Source organism: Gracilinanus agilis, chromosome 3 (assembly GCF_016433145.1).
Source record: "Gracilinanus agilis isolate LMUSP501 chromosome 3, AgileGrace, whole genome shotgun sequence".
NCBI classification, from domain to species: Eukaryota; Metazoa; Chordata; class Mammalia; order Didelphimorphia; family Didelphidae; genus Gracilinanus; species Gracilinanus agilis.
Genome location: NC_058132.1, coordinates 664,576,959 through 664,585,488, shown reverse-complemented (window position 1 = coordinate 664,585,488; position 8,530 = coordinate 664,576,959). Strand labels below are relative to the sequence as shown.

Below are 8,530 nucleotides of genomic sequence, written 5' to 3'. Positions count from 1 at the left end.
TCTATTTTTCTTCTAGAAGGGCATATATATTTTCTGCCATAATTTGGTTAGTTAGTTTGAACAGGAGTGTTCTTTTACAGGAGATTTGACATGGCAAGTGTATCCTCATTTTATAGAGTGTCCCTATATTTTTGTTTCTTAATTTAGAGTTGATTTTGGTGTTCAGATTATCTAACCAGTGGCTTGCAGATTAAAACCTTATTAAGAAAACATCCATTTTGGTAGTTCTGTTGATTAAAATGTAATCATTATCATTCTTTGGTGATGTTGTTTGATGTCAGTAGTGTCCTGCACCTTCATGTTCTCTTCTTAAAGAAATCATTCAGGGTGATGACCTTCAGCTTTGCCCTGGTGAAGAGAGAGTGGCTCCTCAGTCAGAGAAATGTGTACCACACCAACTTACTGTGACCTAGGAAAGGCTGCCAAGGATGTCTTCAACAAAGGATATGGATTTGGTATGGTTAAAATAGATCTTTGAACCAAGTCTTCCAGTGGAGTGGAATTTTCCACATCTGGTCATTCATATCCTGATACAGGGAAAACTTCATGTAACTTAGAAACAACGTACAAGATCTGTGATTATGGGCTTACCTTCATTCAAAAATGGAACACAGACAATACCCTGGGGACAGAAATCAGCATGGAAAATAAATTGGCTGATGGTTTGAAGCTGACTCTTGATGCCATATTTGTACCAAACACAGGCAAGAAGAGAGACAAGTTAAAGGCCTCCTATAGATGAGACTGTTTCAGTCTTGGTGGAAATGTTGACATTGATTTCTCTGGACCGACTCTCTATGGCTGAGCTGTATTGGCTTGTGAAGGATGGCTTGCTGGCTATCAGATGAGTTTTGATACAGCCAAATCCAAACTATCTCAGAATAATTTTGCCCGGGGTTATAAAGGTGCTGACTTCCAGCTGCATACACATGTGAATGATGGCACTGAAAAGTTAGTGAGAAGATTAAAACTTTGATAAATCTTGCTTGGACAGCTGGCAGTAACAACACCCGTTTTGGCATTGCTGCTAAGTACAAGTTGGATCACAAAACTTCTCTATCTGGTAAAGTGAATAATGCCAGCCTTATTGGACTTGGTTATACTCAGACACTCTGAGCTACTGTAAAATTAACGCTGTCAGCTTTAATTGATGGAAAAAACTTCCAGGCAGGATGTCATAAAGTTGGGTTAGGATTTGAATTGGAAGCTTAATATAGTTTTAAAGTAAAGCATCAGATCTATCCCTGGAAATGAAGAGAAATGAATCCACTCTGTTTTGGCCTTAATATTCTTCTGTAAAATTTCAACAATGTGAACTTTTTATTCTTCCAAAGAATTGTTGTAGCACCACCATGCTGAAGTCTAGAGGTTTTTGAGTCTATTATAAGAGAGAAATACTTGAAGGAATGCATGGAAGTTGTAACGTTTGTGTCACATTTCAGTTCATTCTTTCAGTGATATTTAAATTTGTTCTTCAACGACAGTGTTGTGTCATGTTATAAAGGAAATGACCTGATCCTCCAGGTTGTACATCACATTCTGCATGTCCTGCACCACTTTTTCATGACCTTTTTATCAAATTGGCCTCTGTTCTATAGTGAAAGCTTTGGTTTTGCATCAAAGTAAAATAAATTCATCACATTTGAAACATTTAAAAAAAATCGTTCATAACAGACACCCATGAAGGTTTCTGTGTTTTGTTTCTTTTCATTTTTACACTCAAAGCATATTATCCAACATGTGTTTTTAACACTTTCTGACACAATTTATGGCCCTGGACAAATCACTTATCTCCTCAGAACTCTAGGAAACTCCAGAGTGTAAGATGCAGAGAAGGAGAGAGCAGCTTCAGTAGATGCAATCCCTGACCAGGAACTTCTTATAGCAATGGAATTAAAACTTCAGCTCATATCTCTGTTACTCTGTTGCTCAATTTTGCAATGCATAAGTCAAGTTGTTTTAGAGAATCTAATCAAGTTATAATAAGGATTTCTTTTTATATACTATATTAATTTCTATATAAGGGTCAGTGAGAATATCTGTGTATTCATGTGTCTGGGACCTGGGTCAAATAACTCCATCCAGCCTATTGCTTTTTGTATTTTCTTTGTCCTTAAGAATCCTCATGAATGTCTTCCCTTTTAACAGAATTTACATGATAGAAAGGAGAGACAAGGATTATCTTTCTGCCTACCTGAAAATTGTAACAACCATGACCTGTCTATTTGGGGAAGGGCTGAGGGTTTGATTGACCACCTCCTAATCAACTATTTTACCCATTAGAGATGTCTTGGGATGTCCAAGGAAGGAGCTCCAAAAACTCTGTTTATTGATCTGAATTAAGGTCCTTCAGGGTCTTTGGTTATCAAGAGGGCCACTGACTTTTCAATCTATTGGTTGTGTTGTTAGCCTAATCGATAAATTGATATTCTTACCAGTCTCTCAAAATAATTTTCATAGGAATATTATTCATACCATTTCTCTTCATCCTTTGCCTAACCTCTGTAGAAGCTATTTGTTATACAACCTGCAATAATATCCACAGTGATCTTCTTACTGTAAGGCAAAATGTCCAATGCCAACAAAGTGATATTTATCATCTGTGTATACCTTATAAAAACAATTTCAAAAAAATGTAATTGCCTTTGTAAGTTATCTTTTTATATTTTCTTTATATCTTCTGGGTTTTTTATAGAAGAATGTCAACAGTGATATGATCCATTTCATCAAGGAATATTCTTCATCAATTTGGTAATTATTTGAAACATAATGGTTAAATCAATGTTTATCAGAGGTATAAAATCCAGCAATTCTATCCCTAAGCACTTACTATCCCTTTTCCTTCCATGTTACAATCTTCACAGTGGAAACAAAAAGGAGCTGCCAAGGATTAAGGACCACATTTTATTTTTCTTTGTTTCATGGGTTGCCATGGCCAAATGATTCATCACCTAGTTACCAACATAAAAAGTGATGAGCTTCTGTACTTAATGCTAGGCTTGGAGAGGAAAAAAGCCTGTAAAAAAAACCACATGTAAAACCTTCCCAGTTTGAGAGAAACTCTGCCAGAGATAAGATTCTGCCAAAGATAGCATTGCTACCATTTTCCAGATCACTGGCAAGTCATGATGGGTCATAAGGATAGTACTTTGAGGGCAGAAAGTGTCTAACAGCTCATATGTCTTTGACCTTAGAATCAGAGAATCTCAATGTTAGAAAGAACATAAGAGATCTGGGACCAGTCCCTACCTTAAAATTTCCAAGAAGAAGGAATTCATTAGCTTCAAAGCAAGCACTATAATTTTGGACTCCTTTACTAGGGAGTTCTTCCTTATAATGTGCTGAAATATATTATCCATTGGTTCTAGCTCTGCCTTTTTAGACTTGCACACTCCAGGACCCCATTTTGCTCCCATCATTGATTTGTACAACTGATTTCTTTTTTTTTTCATCTCTGAGTAGGACTTGAAGTTTAACACCATGAACATTTTATACCATCGGGTTTAAGCCTTTAGTCCAATATTTGAAGGAGAAAAAGAAAACAGTATTTAAGACTTCTAACATGAAAATCTTCTCTAGAACCATACTTAACTAAGTCATTTTATTGTAATTATCATCTATGAAGTTAGAGAACCTCAGAGTCCAGAGGGACCTCAGAAGCCAATTAATCCAAACCATAACTGATCAAGAACTCCTTCTATAATATACCCAAAGTGTCATCATGTAGCTATTGTTCAAAAATATCTCAAGATAGGGAGCTCACTACCTTCTAAGGTAGTACATTCTACTTTAAAATAGCTGGATATTTTAGAAAGTTCCTTCCTAATATCCAGTCTAAATTTGTCTCTTTTCAATTACACCCCTTATTCCTAGTTCTGCTCTCTGGCGCCAAGTAGAACCAATCTAATCCCTCTTCCATGTGATGTTTCTTCTATATATAAACAAATAATAGTTTTAAAAGAACTATCATAGGTCACCTAATGTTAAATGTGTAAAATCTAAAATTATATCCATGAGTCATTATGAAATATAGTATTTATTTACCAAAATGTTCTTTGAGTCAACAATACTTGGATGTGGAAAATGTTGCATACATAAAGAAAATAAAGAATACCCTCTATTAAGATTAGACTTTAACAAAATGAAAGAAGGCTAGGCATTTAAGATTAAGATTAAAAATGTTCCTATTTGTGTTTAAAATAACTACCTAAAAGAAAAAGAGTTTTCTCGGAAGATAAGGCTTATGGCACTGAGACAAGTCAGTGTTATAACCTTAGTTTTCCAAATCCCCAATGCATCAAAACAGTGTGATTTCAAATGAATCACCAGAAAAGACAAATTCAGTTATATTTCTTTATGTTCTAGAGTAAATCTTAGACATTACATATAAATATCCTGTACCAGAATTCATGGAAAAATATAACTTATTTTAAGAAGTTTTTTTAAGTATAGGTCAAGAATTAGAGATATAGATTCAAATTATTAAAATATTTTCTGGGGGCAGCTAGATGGTTCAGTGTATCAAAAGCCAGGCCTTAGAGAAGGGCGGTTCTGGATTCAAATCTGATTTCAGACACTCCCTATGTATGTGACTCTGAGCAAGTCACTTAACCCCATTGCCTAGCCTTTACCGCTCTTCTGCCAACACAGTTTGATGCTAAGACAGAAGGCTTAAGAGTTATTTTTTTAGAAGTGTTCCATATAGTTCAATCATGAGAGAGAGCAGAGGGAAAAACATCAGATCTGAAGTCAGAAGACATGAATTCAAATCCCAATTCTTCTATTTTTTTTAATCTGTGTAACCTGAGGGGAGTCCTGTGTATTCTCTGAGCCTCAGTTTCCCTTGCTAGAAGTGAGTAAAGGATTAGACTAAATTAGTTCAGCTCAAACACTATAGAAATGATTCATTTTTTCTTTCTTTCTGAATGGCAATGTTTAACTCTTTATTACTTCATTACTGAGGAAGTACAACAGCCCCACAAGTACATGGTCCCAAAATATTCTGCAAACTTACATTTCTCATCTTCTGAAAAGAAAGCAGAAGGTGCATTTTCTCCTCTTCTCCAGGGCTACATTTCTTGGCCATTATAATTAAATAGTGCCTGATTCTTTTTGTTGGCAGTGGTGTTTAGATCTACCTCCTTGTTAAGAAGGGAGAACACTCTTTGATATAGTTTCAAACAATACTCACAATCCCAAAGTCATAGCAACCATAGAAGGCAGGTAGCCTCACTCATGCATGAACAAGGATCCACCTGACAAGCTCCCTAAGTGGCTGTCCAAACTTTTCTCAAAGTACTTATTAGAGAGAGAGTTCTCTACCTGATGATGTATCCACTTCATCATGTTTTGCTACTTAGTCATTTCAGACTCTTCGTGATCCCTTTGATGTTTCCCTGGCACAGATACTGGAATTGTTGACTATTTCCTTCTCCGTATCATTTTACAGGTGAGGAAACTGAGGCATACAAGATTAAGTGACTTGCCCAGGGTTACACAGATAGTAAGTGTATGATGCCAGATTTGAATTCAGGAAGATGAGTCTTTCTGACCTAAGTATTGACACTATCTCCACTGTGCCACCTTGCGGCACTCCATCATTTGGTAGCTTTAACTGTTATGGAGTTTACTTTATCATGAAATTAGATATTTCTCCTTGATACATCTGTCTATGACACTGAGTTCTTTTCTTTGGAATGAAGCAGAACAAGCCCCAACCCTCTTTCATGTGCTAGCCTTTCAAATACTTAAGGACAGCTACCACGCAGATATCTGTCCTTTTTGCTCCAATATTCTCAGTGCTTTCAAATATTCTTATAGCATAAGTTCAAGAACTATCCCTACCCAGTTTCCATCTTCCAAATGCTCACTAACTTAGCAATGCTTTTCTCCTCCTCCAGGTAAAGTTTAGTTCTAAAAACTGAACAAAAAAATTACAGATCATTTCCGACCAGAGAAGAGTAGAGAAAGACTATCATCTCTTTACTCCTGGAAGAAAGTTTCAGTCATATGGAAGGATAAGGGAAAGTAAAGGACTGGAGAAGGAGACTGCTTCAGTACTATTCAAGGTGAAGAAAAAAAAGGAAAGCACATCAAGGAGAGGAAAGGGAATGCTTATAAGAGGCAACTATGTATAGTAAAATGAGGGTTAGAGCACTGAATTTAAAATTAGAGATCTGGTGCAAAGACAAAGAATGGCTCTAGCATGTACTCTCTGTGCAATCTTGGAAAAGTCAATTAATCTCTATAAATCTCTATAAACTTCACTAAAAGCAAAATTTTCCAGTGCTATCCACAAAATTACCAATGATGCACAGCACATCTAGATTATATAATGGTCCTTAAAGATAAATTGATTCAATCTTATTTTTAATTCCCAATTTTTTCCAGTTACATTAAGAAACATTTTTTGACAATTGCTTTTTGACATTTTAAAATTTAAATTTTCTCCCTCCACTCTCTCCCTACCTTCCTGACATGGTAAATAGTCTGATATAGGCTATACATATGCTTTCATGTAGTACATATTTCCATATTGTTCATGTCATGATAAAAGACATGTCACATACAATAGAAATCAAAAAGGAAGTATAGTGTAAGATGGCATGCTTTGACCTGCACTCAGATTCCAAGTGTTCCTTCTTTGGCTATGGAAAGCATTTTCATGAGTCCCTTATGGTTATCTTGGACACTTGCCTTGTGGACAATGGTTTAGTCCCTCACCATTAATCACTGTATAATATTTCTGTTACTATATACATATACATTGTTCTCCTGGCTCTTCTCACTTCACTTTGCATCAGTTCATAGAAGTTCAGGTTTTTTCTGAACGCATCCTATTCATCATTCCTTATGGCAAAATAGTAGTCCATTACAACCAAATACCACAACTTGTTCATCCATTCTTCAAATGATAGACAATCCCTTAATTTCTAATTCTTTACCACAACAAAAATAGCTGCAAAAAATAATTTGATGAAGGTAGACCCTTTTCTTTTATCCCTGATCCCTTGGAAATACAGATCCAGTAGTGCTATTACTGGGTCAAGGGAAATATATAGAATTGTTTGAACTTGGTTCCATTTGCTTTGTATTCTTATAAAATTGGCTCAGTTCTCTATATAATTAATAAATAATGTTTTTGTCAGAGACGGTATAATTTTTCCCCAAAATTTGTTGGTTCCTTTCTAGTCATGATTGCATTAATTTTGTTTATACAAAACCCTTTTTAATTTAATATAATCAAAATTATCTATTTTATTTTTCATAATATTCCCTCTGTCTTATTTGGCCATTAATTATCCTCTTGTCCATAAGTCTGTTAGGTAACTTTTCCATGTACCCCTTAATTTGTTTATGGTGTCACCCCTTATTTCTAGATCCATTTTGACTTTATCCTGGCGTATGATGTGAGACATTGGTCCATGCCTAATCTCTGTAATACTGCTTTCTAGTTTTCTCAGCAGTTTTTATTAAATAGTGGTTTCTTTCTCCAAAAACTTGGCCCTTTGGTTTTATTGAATTTGCTATGGACATTAATGTGTTGATTGCCTAATCTGTTCCATTGATCTACCATTCTATTTCCTAGCCATTACCAGATTGTTTTGATGATTAGCAGTTTATAATATAGTTTGATATCTGATACTACCTATTCTCCTTATCTTCATTTTTTTAATTAATTCCCTTGAATTAGTCTTGGCCTTTTGCTTTTAGATTAATTTTATTATTATTTTCTAGCTCTCTGAAACAATTTTGAGATAGTTTAATTGATATGGCCCCAAACAGGCAAATTAATTTAGGTAGAATTGTCATTTTCATTATATAGTTTCAGTCTATAAATGAGCAAATAATATTTTTGTAGTTGTTTAGGTTTGGCTTTGTGTGAAGAGTGTTTTGTAATTGGGTTCATATAGTTGCTGTGAATGTTTTGGTAAGTATACTCACATATATTTTATATTGTCTAAAGTTATTTTGATTGGAATTTCTTTTCTATCTCTCCCTGCTGGATTTTGTTGATACTAACTAGAAATGCTAGTGATTTGTGTGGGTTTATTTTGTATTCTGCAACTTTGCTAAAGTTGTTAATAGTTTCTATTAGTTTTTTGGTTTTAATTCTCTAGGTATACTGTCATATCATCTGAAAGACTGATAACTTTTTTCTTCATTGCCTAATCTAATTCCTCCAATTTCTTTTTCTTCTCTTATTTCTATAGCAAGCATTATAGTACAATATTAAATAATAGTGGTGATAATTGGGTATGCTTGCTTTACTCCTGGTCTTATTAGGAAGGGTTTTAGTTTATCCCCATTAAAGATAATGCTTGCTGATGGTTTTAGATAGATGACATTTGTCACTCTGAGAAAGGTCTCATTCATTCCAATTATTTCCAAAGTTTTTTTTTATAATGAATGGATATTATAGTTTGTCAAGTGTTTTATAGGAATCTATTGAAATTATCATGTGGTTTCTGTTGGTTATACTGTGTCATAAAAAAGACTTTGGAAGAATCTCTCTTCCCCTATTTTTCTA

General features: G+C 34.7%; 1 pseudogene; it reads left to right on the top strand.

Annotated features, from left to right (window-relative positions):
* The first annotated feature begins 382 nt into the window (after nucleotides 1–382).
* LOC123240284 lies at nucleotides 383–1,212 on the top strand (annotated as a pseudogene).
* The last annotated feature ends 7,318 nt before the right edge of the window (nucleotides 1,213–8,530 follow it).